Raw genomic sequence first — 22,569 nt, 5'->3', positions numbered from 1 at the left:
AGCCAGAAGCCTGCTGCACACTGATGAGGGGCAAACACCTGTATGTGCATGGTTTTCTGGCTTGGTTTCCTATTCTCAATCATTGTTAAGACTTGTTAGAAAGTCACTTTGATTTGAAGAAATGCTGCCATCTAATAGGTGTCGCTGCAGAGGTGTTTTTCCATCTTCCCTATTTACATAACATACTAGAATGGCACAAGTTCCGTGCCCAAGGGGTCTAGGGCATTTTTTCACAGACCAGTCTACTCTACATATGATGTTTTCTTCAGGTGGTTTCCCATAGGCTTCGAAATTATAGAAAAAAGTATCCGAAAAAAATCACATCAAAAGTGCGAGACCAAAAAAGACACCAAAGAAATACTTGTAAAAAACACATGAAAATCACGGCAGCTAGAAAAAAACTAACAGTGCGTGTGTGAAGTAAGCTTAATGGTCAATTAAATTGTTAGCAGTCCCTTAATACATATCTTTTAGAGCAATCACTCGTATTCCAAATTAGAGCGACGTAGGTAATAGGGATAAGTATTCGAAAGAAATCAAATTAACCTTCAGCTACTGTTGGCAAATGGTCATGATATGAACCCTTCTCCCTTAATAGGTCTTGTAACTATGCCTCTGTTCTGCCCAAGGCACTAGACACAAAGGTGAGGGGGAATTTAATTTCCCTATGGCCGCTGTTTCCTATTACAGGCACTTGCAAAATCGTTGCTTTCAGGACTGCACGATGCGGACTCTCATGTCTGTTTGCTAGCTAGTATTGCTGCCATTATCCTAGCGTATGCTCAGCATGACCAGTCACACAAGCATCATTATTATAACGCTTCTATTGCAGGCAGTTGGTACAGACGTACAGTACATCAAGGGCTTTTATCACTTGCCTTGAAACTGCTAAAGCTGAAGTTAAATAGTTGGACATAAAATCGGTTAAAACTGAAAATTGTCACACATCTGCCTTAGCAATCACATTCTTCCAATGTACATATTTGGCACGTCCATAGAGTATGATTAGCTAGACAAATGCCAAATGATATACTATATATTATAGTTTTACCTCAATGGTATTCAGAAGCAAAGCTATATGAAGAAAAAAAATATATACTGTGTGATAGATACATTTTTATGGTCAATGGCAAATGTAAGTAACTGCATACCTAAAGGGTATTCTGGGTATTAAACCCCTTGCAGTATTGATGACCTATCCTTAGAATAAATGATCAGTGAGGGTCTGCTGCTTAGAAGTCCCAGAGATTAGCTGTTCTCATCAACCCTTGCACTCATGGCAGTGGGCCGATTGTTGAAAGCTCCATCTACGTTGGGGTCAAAGTTGGAAGTGCAATAAATGGCTTCACTCCCATTGAAATAAATGGGAGTTACGTATACCTTTTATTGCACTTCCGGCTCCGATCCCAGTGCGATCGTAGCAGGAAGTATAATAGAAGGCATAGTTCCCATTGAATTTCCGGCTCTGACCCCAATGTGGATGTCAGTGCCCACTGCAGTGAATGCGAAGGCTGAGATCAGCTGATTGCTGAAGGTCTTGAGCGCCAGACACTCACCGATCAACTATCGATGACCCATCCTGAGAATAAGTCAATAAACACTAAAAGGGGTTAAATACCGAGAATACCTGTTTAAAGGGGTTTTCTCCACTTTCTCCAGAATATGACTAAGATTACTGATAGATGTGGGTCCTAGCTCTGGGTCAACTAGGTGCACTTACCTCCCTTGACCAATTCCCAGCTGCTGCTTTCTCCATCCACTTTAATGGAGATGTGGGCATAGCTGTGTGCTGCCCTGTCCATTGAAGTCTATCAGAGTTATGGAAAGAGCCAATCTTGTCATAAATGTCTATTATGGGAATACCATTTTAACATCGAGCCAAGATTGGTGTTTAGGAAATGTTGGCACTCAGTATTGTTAACCAAAGTGAATATTGATTCCCTAGAAATTTGTATTGATCACAGTTTAAGAAATAATAGAGTCAGTACTAGCTAAAAGACTGAAATTGGTGCAATACATGTGGACCCGATAAACTGTATTATTTCCAACCATGAAACAAATAATAATAGTCATTCACTGCCATTTCTTTTATTCATCGTGCAGCACGAAGCAGCCCCGCAGACTGATAAATAAGTAAACCGCAGCTACATTAAGGGCAAATTTGCATGCAATGCTCACAATTCCAAGAGGAGTATGAGCAGTTGCTTGATAAGGGGGACAGACGGAAACTCATGCCTGAAAGAATCTGGGTTTTAATTTTCCACTAACCTCTTGGGAAATCTGGACAGATATAGAACATTTTTTACCAGGGAATGAAACACTTCAGATTTTGTAGTTACAGAGCAAACAATAAATAAAATTAATGCTGGGACATGGCTTCTTCAATTGGCTTCAGTTACCCAAAGGAATGGGGATAACTTGCTGATCAGTGGGTGTCTCATCTCACCACTCTTCTTTCCAGCCGGATACGTGAACTGACGGACAGGGCCTAATGCTGCGACCATCAGCCATGTCTGTAAGGAGCAAGAGGGCACCGCTCACTCCTCTTACAAAGTGACAGATACACTGACACTACACTCACACAGAAATGATGGTAGGGTGACTACAGTACAGAGACAGGAACACAGAAGGAACTTTTTTTTTTGTCTTACACTGATGGATATGCTTGCACTACACTGACTAACCACACACTACGCTGCACTGACTGACCTTAGGATGGGTGACTATAGAGACAGAGGGGGAATGCAGCAGGAACTTTTTGGGGCTTTTGCGTTTTGTTTTTTTTACACTGGCGAATATGCTAACAGATATGCTGACTAACCACACACTACACTAACTAAACTGACTAAACTAACACTACACTGACTGACACACTGGTTGCACTAACTACATTAATATACTGACCAATCACACTACACTACTAATATACTAAGCCCTTATCACAATGTGCAAGTTATCTTAACAATTGCTACATCTGTACACGGTTTGGCTTTTGTGTACAGGTCTACATAATGAAAGCACCTACTCCTACATCAATGATATTTTGTACCGTCTCTAAGATTTCCTCCTCCTTTTATTGTTCTTGCAGTTACTTAAAACCCTTCTTTCATTCGTACAGCTCTGTGGAATTAACATCACCTTAAAATAAATAATAAAATAATTATAATCTGCTAAAACTGAAGGCAAATAGTTGGATTTAAAGTGGATTAAAACTGAACGTTGTCTCATACCTGCCTCAGCACGCACTGGTGATTGCTTACGAGTATAAAAAGTTATTAAAACTTATGTCTTCATGAAGCTACTTGGACAAAGTTCATACCACAGTTGGTGGTGCATTGGGTATAAATACCGGTAAATTCTGGTGTTTTGTACCAATTGGCTAAGACTATATAACTCATTTCTTAAGTCCAATTTGATCTTACCCTTCTTAATTTAGGCGCTTTGTATAAAATTTTAAACAACAAGTCAGCAATCCCACATTTTAAAATGGAATTTGGAAAGATCTGTCTATATACTATCTATTAAAAAGTGTCTCTGGGGGGTTAACCCTTTCCAATCCAAATTGTATCCTGGCTTTCCTATGGAGCTTACTCTTTTTCTGCTGTTCTAAAACGGCGCTATCTGCTGGCTAAAGCCAGTACTGCATGAGGTAAAACGCTGGATAGGCTCCGACAGCAGAGAGGCTGGCAATATACAGTAAGAGAACCCTGACTAACGTCTTCCAACATTGGGGCTGCACAACCTTAAATCATAATGTCTTCACTGGTCAGACAGTGGATTGGAAAGGATTAATTGATACATTCCTTTAAAAAAATTTGATGGAAATTCAAATGGAGGTTTGATTTATACGCTACAGTTTGGAAGGGATAGGTAGAATATCAAGAATCTCAAAAAATTTACGTCTATATTTAACCTTTATGGTTCTGACTTTTATCCATAGTTTTGGACTTTGATCATTTTTATGATTTATTTGTAGTGCTACTTATTTCCAGAACACAATACAGCATGCCAGTTATTGTCTAATTGTAAACTTGCTATTTCAGACACTACCCCATTCACCTCTGGTTTTACCTTTATTTTTGCTTGACTTTATATTTGATAATATGAATAAACACATATGGACACATAGACAGTAGCTTAATATGCTTGTTCTTTTTACATACCTATAGACTCATCAGCCAGACATATTCCAAGAGTGTCCCTTTGTCATATGTTGGTATACCCTAGTCTCAATTGTATTGAGAGGTGAAACTGACTACCCTTTCTACTGTTTTCAATGCAACTGTAGGCAAAAACTAAAACTGGTCAAATGCCGAAAATTAATATTTCCTGCCAATGCCCACTAACCTTCTTTGGATTAATAATTTACAGTATTTTACTAAACTTTTCATCTTAAGTATCATTTACACTAGTAACAACAGACAGCTTTTGCTTTACTTGTTTGTCTTTCTCCCCTTACTTTTAATTAGTTCGTAAAATTTTTGTGGGATGCGTCCCAAGTATTTTATTTACATAAACTTGTTATAATTTTTTTAACAGATTAATTTTGAAACCTTTTTTTGTTTGCTATTATGCTTTATTATTGGACAGCAGACTATTTTGAGGAATGCTTGAACTCTCTTTGCATTGTCCTTCACTCTCTTGCAATGTTATAAAGATAACAACACAGTCCTCCAAGCCAGTAATTAAGAAAATCAATGTAAAGTCGACTTCCTCTAGGTGCTGGGATGCCAGTGGAAAACTGGGCAACGTATTCAGCTTTCATCTTCATTTTGTTTCAAGTTGGCAGATAAAAGCAACAGAAAAGGATGAAGTAATTCCGGGCAATTAGCGGCTGATGCCTGATTATTTCCTCAATGTGAGGTTTTTTAGTGGCGCTCTGATTCCCACGTGGAATGCAGGTTCAACCTGATAGACTGGCATTTAAGAACAAAGGGATGTGCAGGAAGTAAAAATGATTGCAAATTTCCAAATGGCAACTGTGAATTTTATTAGATTTGTTTGCTAAATAAAGACTATTATATTCATGTCAAGGACTTTTTTAAAGTAGTATATGATTGTTAAAGGGTGGTTTCAGACACTGCTTTTTTGGAATCCAGCTACAATTTTTGTTCCAGTTTCCCATGCAGTGTTTTGAGCCAACGTCAAGTATATTCAATGAACATGCATGATGTTCAATGACAAATGCGCGTAATGTGACACAGTATTGGGAGTTGCCATAACAACCCTTTCTTAGCCATACGTCCTTAATCCCCACCCCTGGGGCCGCGTGAACCCATGTCATCGCAGCCTCGTCACGCGGTGTCATGTGACTACGTGCTTAGACCATGTGATGGCTATGTGAGGTGGAACGCATATAGCGTTCCTTCTCCAGAACCGGATCTCGCCTGATTATCATGGCATTACTATACGCCGGAAGTGGTTATGACCGCAGGCGGCTATGGGGAGAAAGGTAATTAACTGTGAGCACATATATACTTCTGTGTTTTTTATCATCATGTTGTACTTGAAAAAGGCCCATACTTGTAAAGGCCGAAACGCGTTGTACCTAATAAACTTGTGGAATTATTCCTGTTGCCGATTACGATCTACACGCCTACTAGGATTAGGGGTGTCTCTGCCAAGGCACCCCTGTGAAGTAAGTGATTTGCTTAGACACCATTTCTTGTTATAAAAACACCGCTGGAGCGCTGAGTTTTTCTGTTACCGATTGAAGTATATTCAAAGCATATGGGAAATATAGAGGAAGGACTTGTTCTTCTTCTTTGTGCTGTTTCCAATTCTGGCTTTAACCAAAAAAAAACTACCACAAACACCACAGTGGTGATTTTCCAAAAAATGCTGTATGTGAAACCACCATCATCAGCTGTAGATATAAGCTATACCCTTGGGCTTTCAGAGGTTGGTCACCAGGTTAGCTTCAATTCAAAAAGAGGTTGTGTTCATGAAACAATCCTTTAGACTAGGACTACATAGCGACTTTGGTTGTGACACAATTCACATGACCAAACATTACAATGTAACCTTGTGATCATCTAATATAATGTAAGTCGATTTCGGTCGCATTGTGACTTTACAATAGCCACAATCGCAACCTGCAAATCACGAAAAATATTTTTGTTGGACTTCTTGCAATCTCTGTCATGGTCCTCTGTTAGATTACGATATTGCAGGGCAGCACTGCAATGTTTGGTTATGCGCATTGTGACCAAAGTTACCGTGTAGCCCTATCCTTAAAGACTCAGGCTGGTTTTTTTTTTTAGGAATCCATTACAATATCACTGACATCTGCGGTGTAGAATCCAGTTCTGTAGCTTGTCCCTTCTAGGCTGGTTATTCTGCACTTTTTTTCTGGCTTCCAGGTCACATGACTAGCATACTGACCACACTGTGTCCTGCAGTTATTAGGGTAGATTTCTGTCAACTATTGTAAAGAAAAACTGTCTTTCTTGACAATAGAGACCAATTACCAAGCAGCAGTTAAGAGCATTTTGAGATGCTTTACAGCAGCCTCATGAGCCATAGACACAATGGACAGGATCTGACTCATTGACTTCTTTCGGGAGAGTGCCATGGGAATATTTTGTGACATGTCCAGAGATCATTATGCAGGGAAGGTTGAACAGATCTGTGACATTAATTATCTATTGTAAATGGTGGATCCTGTGATACATATATATAGGTGTCACCTTTCACTGTAATCCTGCCTGCGATGATACTGTGATGACTGCCGAAAGGTTCTCTCAACAGAACAGGAGGTGTCAGATAATTATAAGGCTCAGTGTGATTAGGGTTATAAGAATTTTTAAAAAATTGATTGTGGAATTGAAAATGAAAAAAAATTCTTTAAAAATATATTTACCATAAAAACTTGTCAAGTACATAGGATGTGCAGAGCCCAAGGCATAAGTCAATCTGTGTGTGTAAAAACTACTATGCAAATGGAAAGATGGAGCAATAGTTCTACAGCACCACCTATTGGAAGGCAGCATTCCTGCAAGTGCTCTCTCTAAGGAGAAGCAAAGCCCTTACGTTTTTAGGTTCCTCACCAGCCAAGCCAGAAACCTACTGCATACTGATGAGGGGCAATCATCCCAAAACAGATGTCTGTATGGTTGGCTTTGGCTCATAATTCCCAGTCATTGTTACAAGGCTTGTTAAAAGGTCTGACATTGACTTGCAAGAATGTTGCCATCCAATAGGTGGTGCTACAGAGCTATTATTCCATCTTCAATTTGCATATTTCCCAGAGGAGCATGGATGGCCTTATACATTTCCTCATACCATCTAGGTGCTCTCTCCAATATAAAGGCTACTGACATAAATTTGGTACTACTTGTAGCCATTTAGTACAATCTATATTCTGTGATTGTTGTGATGAAAAGGTTTCTTGTCGTGACATTTACTGGTAAAAGTCTGCTATAAATGATGTTTGTATTCTGCTGATGATTCCTGCCGGTGATGAAAACCATAAAGCCCCACAAGGCTTAGAGGCTGAAGTTTTTTTTATTACATCAGTAAATATCCTTTTTACCTCTCTGATATGCTGAGTTGATATGCATTTCTGTTGAATGGCTCTCTTTCTATTTGACCCCAAGTGGTTTGCCAGCTATTGTGATGGGCTTACTATAAAAAAATAGCATTGCCACTCTTGCATGGGCAGCGTATGATATTGCTGCACTCACTCAAATGGTTAGAGCGATTATATCAGACAGCCCGTGGACAAAAGGGGAACTGTTTTGAGGGAAAAAGCAACCTTTTTTCTTAATCTCATACAATCCCTGTGGAAATTACATCTGGGGCGTACTAGCTAGCTGAACTCTGCTAACATTACATTTTTTTCTTTGCTTGTTATCATAAGGTTTACAGTGGTTTTATGTACGACAACATTTTTTTTTGTTTTTGTAATATTCATGTAAAGTGAAGACAATATTTGCCCCAAAATGTTGAACATAATTTCCTTATGATTGATAGAGAGCTCTTCACAACAAGTGCCTCATATGAAATGTTAATTTCACCCTACAACACAATTCTCACTTATTAGAGTAAGTGGTAATTTTGTTCGCAGGTTTTTCCTCACCTTTTTTGTGACATGTTGTATTTTACTGTCACTATTTGTCAAGCAAAATATTAGCAGAAACAAGCGTTGATCAGAATTTCTTCTGCAACTGTCAGATTTAGCATAAAAGAAATTAGCTACATTATATTATTATGCAAATGATCAGAAAAAAATGCATTTAATAACACGGATAATTGCTGCTTCGAGGAGTTGTTTGAATATTTTTTGTAAGCTGAAATCAACCAACAGACCGTTTCGGATATACTTGCCCCTCTTCTTCACTCCGGCAAGTTGTCAAATGATATTTGACCTCTCTGTTGACTCTTGGTCAGTGACATCCCGTATACTGAGCTAGGAGTTGATCATCCTAGATGTATATTTGGGACATCACTGATGACGTTCCGTTTGGGTTGGGCAGATGGAAACACATCACTGTGGCAGCCAAGGTAAACGGAGACCGATACGGCAGTGAAGTAGCGGGCAATTACGAGGGGAGTATAGTGTTTTTTATTGTATAATATTCCCTTCCACTGCCCCAATGTTTATTTAAATCAGACAACCTCTTCAGTATATGTGGATAACTCTGATGCAGTTCGACTACCCAATGTGTACATATACATATGATCTGTTAGTAATACAAGTTGTGCTATTAACCCTGTCCAGTCCACTGTCTTACCTCTGAAGACATTATGATTCAAGGCTGTACAGCTCTGATGTTGGAAGACGTCCGTCAGGGTTCTCTTACTGTATATTGCCAGCCTCTCTGCTGTCGGAGCCTATCCAACGTGTCACCTCATGCAGTATTGGCTTTAGCCAGCATATAGCGCCGTTGTATAACAGCAGAAAAAGATTAAGCCCCCTAGGACAACCAGGATACAAATTGGATTGGAAAGGGTTAAACAAGTTAATTTACTGACCAGGAGCCCTGTATGATGACATACGGATTCTCTACTGTTCCGTATTATTTAGTTGTAGGCACTACGAATGCTGCTGCATGGTGACTCCATACAGCACCATATTATAGAAGGACCCTCCTCAGAGTTGGGACAAGCACTTTTGGTGCCCAGGCAAAGGCCTAAAATGCACACCGCAACTCGCAATTTAGCATCATAACTAGAAAAAAGGTGAAGTATTGTGACAGTCTATGTAATCTGCATTACTAGTATATAATGCATAGCTACACACTTTACACCCATTCATGACTTTACATATATATATATACTCTACATGCATAAATACAGTTGTGCGCATCATTAACTTTTAAGTTGCACTAGGTTATAAAATTTGCTATAATACCAATAAGTTCTTGCCCCATCCAGTAAAAAGGTATACGTTAACATATACTTCTTTTTAACATAGGATGTTTTTAATGTTGGATGTTTCTTTTTTTTCATGTTTGTTTAACATCTCGCTCCATAAATCTCAGAATATGTTGAGTTCAAAGTCAAGTTACCTCGCAAGTTGTCTTGCCCCTGATCCTTCCATCCGGTTCACGTTAGCAGTCACATTTGTATTCATCTTTTTGGGACCTGTGGTCATGTGACTGCTGATGTGAACCAGAGAAGAGGGGCACTTGGTGAACTGTGATGTTGCATCCCAGGAGAGAAGGAAGAATGCTCTCTTCACTCCTTGGAGCCTGCAGACAACATGCTAAGAAAAATTAGCAGCATATCACTGTACTCTTTGTGATTGTTCTGAGTAAGAGAAACCAAGTAATCTTGTAGTATACTCAGGGTTCTTCCTCAGGCATAATGGAACAGATCTGAAGACGCATTAATATAAATACATATACACATGATCACATGAAAGGGCACCGACATGGTGTGATTAATTTGCACGTAAAAAGAATTCCAGAACAGAATAAGGAGGCACAGACATGGAGTGATTAACAGCACTTAGATAAATACCAGAAAGGGATGAGCAGAGCAGTCAATACTTAATCAGTCCAGTGACAAGGGATGTGAAAGTTTTATGGTCTTTAAATTGATGTTAGGGGGTCACCAGGCCAGCGTGTTACCTCTGCTCATATTCTCCACTAATGCAAAAAGCCACCTCCGAGATTCATTCCGTTTTTGATAGTATCAAAAGTATGAAGAACGAACAATAATTTACATGATTGTTTGTTTCTTATAGCGCAAACAAGCATAATCTGAGAATTTACTTTTATTTAGCTGAAAATATCTAGATAACATGATTAAGAGTCGTTTTCTTAATACCAGGGACTACACTGGGGTTGTTTGCTATGGAGATGCATAGATCTTCAAAAGAGCTGTAGACACACGATGGGAGAATATTTTTTTATTAGTACCTTTGCAAAGTTGCTTCATCTTTCATTTGCGACCCAGGGAAGCGGAAGTGGGTATAAACTTGAAACATGTCCCAGCAGGGAATGCGATATGCAACTAGGTTGTTTATAGCCGATAACTCAAATCACACTGAAATGTATCAACTTTCTAGAATTTTATTACTTGATATCTTTTAAAATCCAAGGCACGAAATGCAGGATTTGGATGTACCTTACTGAATTCTTATTAGCTCAACTACCTCAAACCTTATGATCATTGATGGACTAATGAAAATTGCTGGGAACCTGGCTTGACCTTTTTTCTATGAAATGTAGCTAATGGATATAAGAAAATGGTATAAAAGAAATCCTTATTCAGAACCAGCAAGTTCAAGGTGTTAAGCCTCTTCATCAGATATCTGGACACTACACTTATTTTTCACGCAAAATATATCAAACTAGGAACATATAAGAGTACATAAATGTCGGGGAAAAGAAAGGAATGAGAAAAACATGAGAAACATAAGGATTATATACGAGTCAATGCTATAACAATGTTATAAAATAAAAGGAAGAATGTGAGATTAGTGGCGCTCCAATGTGGAGTGGAGAGAGAGACAATGTACTAAAAAATAAAAAAATGGGATGGGACTTACCCCAGATGTAACCGGACCCTGCAAGGAAGGTCACGGTTCGTCCAATGGTCCTAGATGGCAGGTTGTATCATATGTTGATCCAAATTACTGGTCAAGGGGACATCCCAGGGAGGGAGAGCATCACAGGGTGGCTCTACGTAAAAGATACCAGAGAAGGCAGAAAGCAATATGATACGAGGAAAAAAGCCCTGGTGCTCCAGTAGATTGGTATGAGAAGAAAAACTGAAAAGGACTTATTTCGTAGGGGTGTCAGTGGAATTGACACCCCTAGAATCCTGGTTGGCGTGTAGTAATACAGGTAGGTTCATATTCATAGGTTTCCAAAAAGACAGTATTTATTTGAGATAATAAATACTGCCTTTTTGGAAACCTACAAATACGAACCTACCTGTATTACTACACGCCAACCAGGATTGTAGGGGTGTCAATTCCACTGACACCCCTACGAAGTAAGTCCTCTTCAGTTTTTCTTCTCACACCAATCTACTGGAGCACCAGGGCTTTTTTCCTCGTATCCTATTGCTTAATGTTATAAAGTAAATTGAATTCTTGCAGATATGGTGAGTAAAACCGTTTGGTTAAAATGTATTGTATTTTTGGTCCAAATCAAAATGAATAAGAAATTAATGTATTAGAGGATGAAAGGTTAGTATGTCCGACTACAATAAACTAGGTGGCTCCAAGGACATTTAAAGTCATAATGTATTTGAAGTAAGAATTCATAAAGTGCTGGTTCTTATGCTGTCCTATCACAGTTACTGATGATAATCACATAGTTCCTGTCATACAGTTATATTAAAGGAGATCACAGTCCATTCTCCTGAATGTATACTTATGCTACCTAGCTTATTTTGCTGAATATAGAAGGCAGACATGGTACAGCCTCTAGCTAATGCTGTGCTGATGCATCATAGGATTGATTTGAAAGGGAAAGTAAAAACTTTCACCATCAAGATGGTGCCTGATAAGCATTAGACTGGGGGCTGCACTGCATGGAAGTGGCTTCTATACACAGAGGAGGCCTCCAGAGTGTGACAGGCAATCAGACGAGGAAGGGGGGTATGTGAAAAAATGTGTTTTCAACAGAGTGGCCTTTTAATCATAACAATAATAAATGTATAGTTGACTGGTAACATGAACACCTTATTATCACACAATTCGTTTATTCAATTCATGAAAAATCATGCTGGGGTCAATTCAATATAGATCAATTCACAATCTGGTTCATAATCCGTAAACAGGGCCATAAATCTTCCTGTAATTCCTCAAAAGTTCATACTAAATTCATAAACCAATTAATAAATTAATTCATGGACCAAATCATATTCAGGGATATGGTTATACGGTGATAAATATGATCATAAATAGACATGGTTAGTCAGTGAGTGGTTCTAATTGGGGCCCCCAATTAGGGGGTGATGTAAGGGAAGCCTGATGAAAACATCTGGATAACAAAAACTCAGCAGAGGTGGGCAGGAAGAAATCCTGGTAGCTGAAAAGAAACTGTGGATAGTTAAGGGAAATAGAAAAAGCACAGACTATTAAAGTTTGTGCTGATGGTTCTGATACTGTAGGGTGTAGTGGTGGGGATACATCCGGGATTGGTGGTGATATACCTGCTGCTGCCAAAGATGGAGTTTTTAGATTGTGCATGCATGCATTTGAAATGACTTGGTTGCCACAGAAAGTAGTTGTCACTCCTCTGCCTGCACACTTATGTGGATGAGAGCTGCATTTATTGCGCAATCACATTGAGGAAAAAATACTCTGCGGGCAGATATGTGTTAGGGTGGAATGCAGGTTGGTGTGGCAGTGAGCAGGCAAAGGTAATATGGGTGCAACAAAAATCAAGAATTTTGCTAAAAACTAGTGATGAGCGAGCATACTCGCTAAGGGCAAATGCTCGAGCGAGCATTGCCCTTAGCGAGTATGCTCGCTCATCTCTACTAAAAACATATTAATAACAGTTTCTCTTTTGTGGAGGGCACTCTGTTACATGGCATAGTCTCTTTTGATACACCGCGGGCATGTTGTGGCTACGGGCTCATGCTTCTCTGTGCACAGTTATTCACTCACATGGTTATGGCAGCAAGCTTTCCAATCTCTCAACAATACAGCACAAAAGATTTTTCATCTACTGTCTATGAACTGAATAAATGAATTCTGTGATTATAAACTGTTCACCACATTACTGATCAGCTATGCATTTGCTATTTAGGCCAAATGCACACGGGCGAAAATTCCGCGGCGGGAATTCCCGCAGAATTTCCGCCCGTGCCCGCTGCCATAGAATTGCATTAGATAATGCAATCCTATGCACACAGCCGCGATTTGACTGTGTGAAAACTTAAGCATGTCCTATTTCTAAACTCAAATCGCAGCATGTCCTATTTCTGGCCCGCACAGAAACATCACTGGTGATGCGCCAGCTCCACTCTGCGAATGTCCTGGCTGGGCAGCAGCCGCCACATAGCTGAGCGGAGGCACCTGCAGAGCAGGTGAGCCACAGTGGTCACTGCAGGGGGAACGGCTCACATCCCGCTGCTACAATTCTCGCAGCGGGATCCAACCCGGCCATCTGCAGGAGGCCTTACTACAGACTTTTATTCTGGCATTTTATGTTATGATTAACTATCTGTTATGAGTTTGCCATGAAACTGTTTAAGGACAAGCTCACCCGAGCTTGTGGTAAAACATAGTGTGAGCCGGCGTATCACCGCGTATGCCAGTGATTTTTCACTACACACGACAGTGTATTTCACACATGCTGGCATGCGCAGTCTGACATGTTTAATTTTTTTTATTTCTCGTCCTGTCACATTGAGACATTGTGTATAAAAACCGAACATACGCAATATAATTGCTTATGTACAGATTTTATTACATGCCCATAGAGAACAATAGGGCTCTATTGCACATAATACGCTGTATAATAGAACATGCTGTGTTCTTTTTATGTGCATATTATATCAATGTACTTTCAATGACTCCATTCACTACGTAATATGCGCCCGTAAGCGCAATGAAATTACGCTTCTGTAAGCCTGGTCTAAGTCCTATTTTGATTTCCTTCCCCTTTTAAGAACAAACACATTATGAATTTGTAGTACAGATACATTATAAGGTCTTTGGAACCTCCTTGCCTAATGTATCTGGACATACCAACAATTCGTCTTCCAATCCATTCATTTTCTTGTTCACTTGGATTTGGTTCAGCAAATGTTTTTACTCATCATATCTGCTGTATTTTATGCCTCATATGTAATGATAACATTTCTCAAGTTTTTCTCATTTTTTTCTATCATTTCCCTACCCCCACACTTATATACTCTTATATGTTCCAAATGTGATATTTCTTGTGTGAAAAATAAGTGCACTGTCCAGCTGTAGTGGGGGACCAAAGTAATTGCACTGGTGGACATTTGTACTGGAGTACTGGATACTTTATTATGCTCTTCCATCTCTAACTGTAGCCATTTTTGTAAAATTACAGAAAAAATCCCTATAAAGATAGACATCAAATTCTTGTACAAATGTTGCAATTTATCAATGAAAAGAAGATGTCATATAAACTCATACAATGGCAGGTCAGAATGAGTTATCAGTTTGCAAAAAGATGCTGGACTACTAAGTCTTCGCTCACATCGCATCAAACAACCTATTTGGTCTACCAAGTGTATGCAACTGCATGCCTATACGGGTGCATAAATCCGTCTCTGACTTCCATTTTTTTTGTTTACTGTGCAGTATACAGGTCAAACATATGCCAAAATACCACTATTTTGGCATATGTTTGGCCTAGGGGAACAATGTTCTCATCATGTGCCCCTAGACTTCTTTTGATGCACGCCATGATCCTATTTACTTAAGCAGTAGCTGCCTGACATTGGTTGCTCCAGTTAAGCTTATAGTTAACTAAAATGTATTTTTCCATGTCAGTGTTACCCAGTGGTTCCTCCTTGTGTGTGTAATGGTGACATGTTATGCTATGTGCATAACCTTACATTTATAAGTGTTAAACCTCATTTGCCACTTTTCTGCCCCCCCAAACTTATCCAGATCTCTTGCAATCTCCTTGCGTTCTCTCTTGTGTTAATAACTTTACATAGTTTTTTTTCATCTGCAAATATTGTTATGGTACTGTGCAATCCTTCTACCAAGTCATTAATAAATATATTAAAAACACTAGGGCCCAGTACCGCTCCTTGTGGTATCGCACTGGTAATGGTGACCCAATCAGAGGATGTACCATTAAGAACCACCCTCTGCTTTCTATCATTGAGCCAGTTACTTACCAATTTACACACATTCTCACCCAGACCAAGCATTCTCATCTTATATACCAACCTTTTATGCGGCACAGTATCAAACACTTTGGAAAAGTCCGGATATACAGGATCCCATGACTCTCCCGGCCAAATCTAAAACTTACCTCCTCATAGAAGCTGATCAGATTGGTTTGACAGGAGCGATCTCTCATAAACTCATGCAGATACACAATTATACAGCAATTTTTCTTGCGGTCCTCCAGGATAGCATCTCTTAAGTTCCATTTAGACACAACAATTATCGCTCAAAATTTGCTCAAAAGCCATCTTTTGAGCGATAATCGTTGTGTCTAAAAGCGCTGCCATCGTGCACTGTTCGTTCATCATTGACTTCTAGCGAGCTAGAAATCCCCGATGACTGTTATCAGTGCTGCATGCTGATTTTCTCAGCGGGCGGCACTAATAGTATTCTTTCAGCTGGTATCCTGCTGGGAATTCCCACTGGGATACCAGCTGAAAGCTCCAAGAACAAAGGCGCTGTCATCACTCCTGCTGTTTCTCGGAGTTATCAGCTCAGCAGGACACCACTGATAACTGCAAGAACAAAGCAGCTGTTTGTATATACAAAACAGCGGCTTTGTTCTGAGTTATCAGTGGTGTCCCGCTCTGCCAGCATTTAATTCTCTAAGTAGCTAATTAGCTACTTAAGAGTTATGCAACGATGATTGCTCAAAACTGTCATTTAAACTGCCGTTTGAGCGATTTTTTTTTTAGTGATCATCTTTCAGTCTAAATGCACCCATATAAACCCTTCAAACATTTTACCCTCAATAGAAGTAAGAATTACCGGCCTGTGGTTTCTAGGTTCACCTTTTGACCTCTTTTTGAATATCGGCACCACATTGGCTATGCGCCAATCCAGTGGAACAAACCTTGTCACTATAGAGTCCTTAAATATAAGAAAAAGGATCTGTGTGTCACACTACTTAATGCCATCGGGGCCCAGTGATTTGTCTATTTTAAACTTTTTAGGACGGCTGTGCACTTCTTCCTCGCTTAGACTGGTGACATTTAATGGAGAGTTTACATTATCACTCTGACATTGTGAAGGTCAGGTAAATGAGCATCAACCTAGTTGATCAGCGCTCATTACATGGTTCACATTGTGCCATGTAAAAGGAGCCTTAGTAAAAGAAAAGTATGATGTAAATGGTGTTCCTTAAAACACTGCTACATTGTAAGTTATTAGCTCTTTGGCTGCATTATATGGTACAAAATCGTGTTGCAGTTTCAAATTCATATTTTCATCTACATGAATGTGTCCATATATCCAAATTTCAACTTCCATTAGCGCAAGATAAAGTACGAATCCAGCTACAATACAGGTTGAAAAGGTCTAATTAATATCTAAAGTTCTAGCAAACCACCGGCACAGATTGAATTAACCACTAGAAAACTTCTCGTCAGAATCACTTGATCTTCACCTTTTATTTTAATCTTTTGACTGAGTAACTAGGTCAACCCGGAATAAATTAAACAAAATTTCTTTTGTATTTCGTAATTAGTAGTACAATTGTCCTTTAAAGTGGCGGGCAGAACTTTATGAGGACATTCTGACAAAGCTCCAAGTGTACCAATTTATGTAACACAATTCAAAAAGCCTATGTAGCCAATATTGGGATGGGAAAATTGAAACATGGTGTATTATGATTTTTTTTCAATGTTTAAGATGTTATCATTTGGTCATTTTAGGGTAGTTAAACACACAGCGTTTTGATGTATTTTTGGTGGTGTCTTTTGTGGGTTTTTTTGCATAATATTTTTGTTCAAAAATGCTGTAGCAAAGTGTTACTTCAATCTCCCCTACAGTTTACTCCAAACAGCGCTCGTTCGACAGGAATAGGACATTACAGTTTTGGACAAACTGAGCTTATTCTATTTCAAACGGTTGTAGCTCCAGTTCTGTAAGTGCTACCAATATGCTTTTGGTGTCAAGAATCTTGGGCCAGAGCTACAGGCATTTGAAGTGGAGTTGGGAATACTGAATTTACAGCTGTCTTGTCTGTGGGAAGAGCAGAAACGAGGCAACATAAAAGGATCTATGATACTTTCCTGTCTGCCCCGCTGTCTCAGGGAAGGAGTGACATGGATTTTTGTTCATGTTATCACCCTTCCTTTTCAGTCAGAGAACATATTTGCTTTCTGATGGTCACACATGAGGGTCTTTTATTCCTAAAAATGAAGTGAAAAGCACTTGCTCATCAAATCACTTCTCTATTCCATTTTGCTGACTGCGGTATCTAAACGTTTTTAAGAAAGAAAAAGTTAAAATCTTTTTTCCCCTTACACAAAACGTTACATTTTAAAAAGTAAAAAGAACAAAAAATCTGAACAAAATTGGTATTCAAACTAAATTCAAACCTATTTTAAACACGTGCCCTTTTTAGTAAATATTTGCATTCTGCATGAAATAACAATTCTGGAGAATCATTTTTTTAGAACTCTGGGTTCAACTAGATGCTACCATACCTCTCATCAATAGTGTTTGTCCCTACACAGGCCCTTTCATCAATGTATATAATCACATACTTTTAGCAAAAAAATTATAACATACAGTGGCGAAAAAAAGTATTTACTCAAATACCAATTGTACAAGTTCTCCCACTTGAAAAAATGAGAGAGGCCTGTAATTGACATCATAGGTAGACCTCAACTACAAGAGACAACATGAGAAACACATCCAGAAAATCACATTGTCTGATTTTTAACGAATTTATTTGCAAATTACGGTGAAAAATAAGTATTTAGTCAATAACAAAAGTTCATCTCAATACTTTGTTATATATCCTTTATTGGCAATGACAGAAGTCAAACGTTTTCTGTAAGTCCTTACAAGGTTGGCACACACTGTTGCTGGTATGTTGGCCCATTCCTCCATGCAGATCTCCTCAAGAGCAGTGATGTTTTGGGGCTGTCGCTGAGCAACACGGACTTTCAACTCCCTCCAAAGGTTTTCTATAGGGTTGAGATCTGGAGACTGGACAGGCCACTCCAGGACCTTGAAATGCTTCTTACGAACCCACTCCTTCGTTGCCCTGGCGGTGAGCTTGGGATCATTGTCATGCTGAAAGAGTCAGCCACGTTTCATCTTCAGTGCCCTTGCTGATGGAAGGAGGTTTGCACTCAAAATCTCACAATACATCGACCCATTCATTCTTTCATGTATACGGATCAGTCGTCCTGGTCCCATTGCAGAGAAACAGCCCCAAAGCATAATGTTGCCACCCCCATGCTTCATAGTAGGTATAGTGTTCTTTGGATGCAACTCAGCATTCTTTCTCCTCCAAACATGACGAGTTGTGTTTCTGCCAAACAGTTCTACTTTGGTTTCATCTGACCATATGACATTCTCCCAATACTCTTCTGGATCATCCAAATGCTCTCTAGCAAACTTAAGTCAGCCCCGGACATGTACTGGCTTAAGCAGGGGGACACGTCTGGCACTGCAGGATCTGAGTCCCTGTCGGCGTAGTGTGTTACTGATGGTAGCCTTTGTTACGTTAGTCCCAGCTCTCTGCAGGTCATTCACTAGGTTCCCCTGTGTGGTTCTGGGATTTTTGCTCACCGTTCTTGTGATCATTTTGACCCCACGGGGTGAGATCTTGCGTGGAGCTCCAGATCGAGGGAGATTATCAGTGGTCTTGTATCTCTTCCATTTTCTAATTATTGCTCCCACAGTTGATTTCTTCACACCGAGCTGCTTGCCTATTGCAGATTCAGTCTTCCCAGTCTTTTGCAGGGCTACAATTTTGTTTTTGGTGTCCTTTGACAGCTCTTTGGTCTTCACCATAGTGGAGTTTGGAGTGGGACTGCTTGAGGTTGTGGACAGGTATCTTTTATACTGATAACAAGTTCAAACAGGTGCCATTACTACAGGTTATGAGTGGAGGACAGAGGAGCCTCTTAAAGAAGAAGTTACAGGTCTGTGAGACCCAGAAATCTTGCTTGTTTGTAGGTGACTAAATACTTATTTTCCACCATAATTTGCAAATAAATTCATTAAAAATCAAACAATGTGATTTTCTGGATGTGTTTTCTCATGTTGTCTCTCATAGTTGAGGTCTACCTATGATGTCAATTACAGGACTCTCTCATCTTTTTAAGTGGGAGAACTTGTACAATTGGTATCTGACTAAATACTCCCCCCCCCCCCCCCACTGTACAGGTGTCAATTTAGTCATATGTATCCAGCAGCAACAACAGAGGGATGGTACTATGTAGAGTTTTAAAGAAAGTTTTGTTATTTTATGAGTAGAGATGAGCGAACGTACTCGGATAAGCACTACTCGTCCGAGTAATGTGCTTTATCCGAGTACCTCCCCGCTCGTGCTGAAAGATTCGGGACGCGCTGCGGAGCGGGGAGCTGCAGGGGAGAGCGGGGAGGAACGGAGGGGAGATCTTTCTCTCCTTCTCTCCCGCCCGCTCTGCCCCGCTCGCCGCCGCAACTCACCTGTCAGCAGCGGAGCGCCCCGAATCTTTCAGCACGAGCGGGGAGGTACTCGGATAAAGCACATTACTCGGACGAGTAGTGCTTATCCGAGTACATTCGCTCATCTCTATTTATGAGGATAGCAATCATTTCTTAAAAATATAATATAATAGACATGCCAGGAGAGCCATCATGTCCTCTTTAACATTAAAGCCTAAATAAAGAAATCACTTGGATGATAGATTCCCTTTAAAGCCATGTTCCTATCGGATGCTAGCATGTGACATGATCAATAGAAGGAAAAGCTTCAGTCTATATAATAGGCACAGACACAGGGGCCTTTGCCAGGCTCTGGCTGTCATGACAACACATTGGCACTCCACAGAGTGAAATAAAAAAAAAACACTCCTTCTGTTAAGCTTCTTAAATTCTTTGGTAGCTATTGACTTGTAATGGCATGACCAGAATTGGAGTTATTTCCGATCATGGCCATTACAGGTTAATGTTGTCAGTTAGTTGCAGCAAATACCCGCTGCTAATGTGGGCACAGCTTCTGCCATCACCATGACGTACTATAACATCATGGTCCAAAGAGGGCTTAATCTAAGATAGATCCAAAATTCTGTGTTGATTTCTTAATATATCTTTATTACAATTGGAGATTAAAACTCTAAATTCCAAATATCTAAATTATAAAATTGTGATGCCAAATGAGTTTGTAGTATTAGCAGACATCCTAAACATTATATAGCTATTGTATCTCTATGCGTAGTCACCTACTACTGTGCACAAGTGCCAACTACTGGCGTTTCTTAAAAAGAAAGGTTCATAGAAAAGGATAAGTGAAAATACTGTATGCTGTTGCAGCCGGGGCATTATGTAAAAACTAGCTAAAGGTAGAACAGTTTTTCAGGGGATATGTCAAATCTCCAAACTACAATGGACCAAATGAATCCAACCTTCACTCCATAATCTTTGTGATTTTCTCCAATTGAAGGAACACTCTGGCAAAAACACATTTTCTCATCCTGCACTCCTCATCTGATTGTCTGTCACACTCTGGAGGTCTACTATGTATATTGCAGTCACTTCCATGCAGTGTAGCCTCTTGTCTGATACTTATCAGCCACTATCTTGATGTTGAGGTTTCTGCTTTCACTATTCTAAGCTATTAATTCCATGATCCATTTGCACAGCATTACATGAGCAGCTAAAGACTGTACCATCTTTGCTGCTGCAATTACATTATTTACATAAATAGGCATAACAGACCATTAGTATACATTCAAGAGGATGAGCTGTGATCTCCTTTATTCTAACTGTTTGACTGGAGCTGTGTGATCATCAGTAACTGTGACAGGAGTGTCTGTGTCCTCCTCTGAAGAGCATGTGTGGCATACTTCATGTAATATCATCACACATGGGACTTATGTTGACTGAAAAACTAACTAATTTAACAATACATAAAGATCTGAGCTGTCGGAACGAGATCACATGACTCACCTGAAGAGATCAGTATGATACCACTAGGTGTTAGTAGCTTTACTGAAAATACTGTATATCAATAAGTGCGCAAGACCAACTTGACAAAATAATGTCCGACTTTTTGAAATGTACATCGCTTACAACGTTTTTACTGAGAAGGGGTGTGGCTTATCGGGAGGCAGCATGTGCGCTCCAGCCCAACTGATTTAAGTATATTTTTTCACCAGAATCTGGTGTAAATTTTACCAAAAATCTACTCCAGTTTATAGTTGTGAACATCTTTATGCATTAGAACGCCATATGAAATGCATTACCAAATGCAAAAGCATTTCTGGTATATCCATAGGATGTTCCATAAGTGCTTCCTTGGAGAAGTCCTGATCCCTAGAATGGAATTACTGTCTTCCCTGTTGTATATGTGCAAGAGCAGTGCCGGCCGTAGGTTAGAATTTTTCTGTGACACCCACCACTCCCCAGAAGGAAAAAAAATATATATTACACTAATAGGTTGTCTTACTGTAGCCTGCTTGTGCAGAAAGTAGCCAGACAACAGTAGACCCACACTGGAACAGCTCAGTAAATAAATACTGTACCAGACCCAAGCTCATAACATAAATGCAGCACCAGAACCAAGCCCACGACAAATACAGCACCAGAAGCAAACCCCTAACATAAATACAGCACCATAACGAAGCACAGTACATAACTATAGCACCAGGACCAAGCTCATTACATAAATACAGCACCAGAATCAAGCTCATAACATTAACATAGTGCCATAACCACGCTCTGTATATATCATAAATACAATACCAGAACCAAGCTCAGAGTATAAATGTAGTACCAGAACCAATCTCAGTGCATATATACGATAGTTGATCCAAGCTCATAACATAAATACTGTAGGAGAACTAAGTGATTGTGTTGTAGGGTCACCGTTGGACTGATAGTGGCATCTCGGAACATCAGAGGGGAAGAGATAGAGGGGGAGGAGGATTCATAAAGCTCCACAAGATGCTGCCCCACAGGGGAAAAAGATTATGTGGCTGGGCAAAGGGAGATGATCGCCCCCAGCCTAAATCCACCTAGTCCCCCTTCCACAAACGATGGCCAGCACCCTGTGCGACTGCATGGATTGCATCTAGCTAAGGCTTGCTATGTATGAGAGGCAGGTAGAAAGAACAGACTGTAGAATTGTGGACCCATGCATGAATTCTCTCCATTATTGTCACTCCCACTGCTGTTTCAGCATCTCTCATTGACTTCAAGGTATCATAATTTAAGCAGTGAAAATTGGAACTGCACCTTAGTATTCTATGGGGTTCGCT

General features: G+C 39.8%; 1 protein-coding gene across 1 annotated transcript in view; it reads left to right on the top strand.

Moving 5' to 3' along the window:
* Positions 1-22,569, top strand: part of NSG2 (neuronal vesicle trafficking associated 2) — a 97,310-nt gene that overhangs the window by 63,556 nt on the left and 11,185 nt on the right. The gene's annotated exons all lie outside the window — the stretch shown is intronic.

Source organism: Eleutherodactylus coqui, chromosome 2 (genome assembly GCF_035609145.1).
Source record: "Eleutherodactylus coqui strain aEleCoq1 chromosome 2, aEleCoq1.hap1, whole genome shotgun sequence".
Lineage (NCBI taxonomy): Eukaryota > Metazoa > Chordata > Amphibia > Anura > Eleutherodactylidae > Eleutherodactylus > Eleutherodactylus coqui.
The sequence above is the reverse complement of the archived record's forward strand: the minus strand, read 5'-3'. Positions and strand labels throughout refer to the sequence as shown.